Genomic DNA, 2126 nt, shown 5'->3' with positions numbered 1-2126 from the left:
TATATATATATATATATGAATATATATACATTTATATGTATATATATATAAATAAATATATATATAAATAAATATATATATAAATAAATGAATAAATATATATATAAATAAATATATAATATACATGTAAAAATATGTATATGTGTATATATGTGTATATATATATATATTATAGGCACACACATGCTCGGCCTATATATTCCATGTACATACATATACATTTCATACACACATACATATATATATATATACACACACACGTGTGCCTGTACTATAAATTACATCACACACACACACACACACACACACACACACACACATAGAAATGTCTGTGTATGTGAACAAATGTATGAGTTTGTGCGAAAATGTATCTGTATAAATTTGTATATCATACACACATACATACTCTCACACACACATACAAATACACAGACGATAGATCTTTCTAGAAGTTTCGCGAACAATGACCAAATACCAAACACCAAATCAATAAATAAACAAAATAAACTATAAGCACACCAAATGATGTTTCCCAAGATTATAGAATAGAAGATCGAAATAAATCACACATCCATTGCTTAATAGGGAGAATAATGTCGATTAGAAGGTTGGCGTCAATGAAGTTGGTGACGATGAAGATGAGGCGTACGAATATAACGACGACGAAGATGCTGATGATGATGATGGTATTTCTAATAACATAAATAATGGTAATGATGGTGACATAGAAAACAACAACTTATTGCTGCCACATATAATAATAATAATAATAATAATAATAATAATAATAATAATAATAATAATAATAATAATAATAATAATGATAATGATAATCCTTTCTTCTAAAAGCACAAGGCCTCAAATTTGGCGGAATGGGGAAGGACTAGTCGATTATATCGACTCCAGTGCGTAACTGGTACTTAATTTATTGACCCTGAAAGGATGAAAGGCAAAATCGACCAGGGCGGAATTTGAACGCAGAACGTAGCGGCAGACGTAAAACGGCTAAGCATTTCGCCCGGCGTGCTAACGGTTCTATCAACTCGCCGCCTAAAGATAATGATGATGATGATGATGATGATAATAATAATAATAATAATAATAATAATAATAATAATTTTTGCCTCAAGGGTAGCTCTGGGGAGGTGAGGATGAGTCGAGTATATCGACCCCAGTGCATACTTCTTCTGTTCGTAGGAGGTGGTACCACTGTCGGGGTATCTTCGCTAGGCCAGATTCTTGCTGCTAACAAGTCGGTCGTGAGGCTTTTCTTAATTACCTCCTTTAATATTCTCTTCTTCATTCCTCTCTGTTATATACTTTCTCTAATTTTTCCCTCTTTGCAAAGCTCTTTAAATTCTACTCTAATTGCTCTGTTTAAAGAGTCCTCACACTAGCTCTTGCCGTTGATTCCTGTCAACCCCTCACCTGTATTAGATATTAATCATAAAACGGTAATGGTTTCGGTAGTATTTTAATATTAATATTTAATAATACAAACAACCAATGATCACAATAATAATCCGAATGACTTCTTTTATGTTACATTTTTCAGAAGAACATTGCAAACAATAATGGTGATGAATGACGTAATGATAGCAACGAGACATAAAACAAAATACTTGACGCTATTAATAATGTTGGAATAATAATAATAATAATAATAATAATAATAATAATAATAATAATAATAAAAATGATAACAATAACAATAGCAGCAGCGGAAAAGGCAACAACAGGAATTAACTAAACACTCAAACTGAAAGAAAAATAACCACAATATTTTGATTTCTATGGATTGTATTTTTTAACTTCTGAAGATCATCTTCGGTTCGATACAAACGAATGAGCAGAGATGTGTCGTCTGATAGGGTTTTTATGTCTGTATAAAAGTTACTCATAAAGAAATCACGCACCAATGGTCACGAGTCTGTTGAAACCAAACCATTTTTGTTATCTCTCTTAATTTTTTGTTGTAGAGAAAGTTCAGCATAGAAAGGAAAATTAGCGAAGGAAAGTTATTGGTTACCATCGTGTGTGCGTGCGTGCATACACACACACACACGCATACACACACGTACACACACACACACACACACACACACACACACACACACACACACACA

At 32.2% G+C, this 2126-nt stretch overlaps 1 protein-coding gene across 1 annotated transcript in view; it reads right to left on the bottom strand.

Moving 5' to 3' along the window:
• LOC106882137 (neuronal acetylcholine receptor subunit alpha-7) overlaps nucleotides 1-2126 on the bottom strand; it is a 612265-nt gene that overhangs the window by 151520 nt on the left and 458619 nt on the right. The gene's annotated exons all lie outside the window — the stretch shown is intronic.

The sequence above is a fragment of the Octopus bimaculoides genome, chromosome 9, assembly GCF_001194135.2.
Source record: "Octopus bimaculoides isolate UCB-OBI-ISO-001 chromosome 9, ASM119413v2, whole genome shotgun sequence".
NCBI classification, from domain to species: Eukaryota; Metazoa; Mollusca; class Cephalopoda; order Octopoda; family Octopodidae; genus Octopus; species Octopus bimaculoides.
Note: the sequence above shows the minus strand (reverse complement) of the source record. Positions and strands in the feature narration are given on the sequence as shown.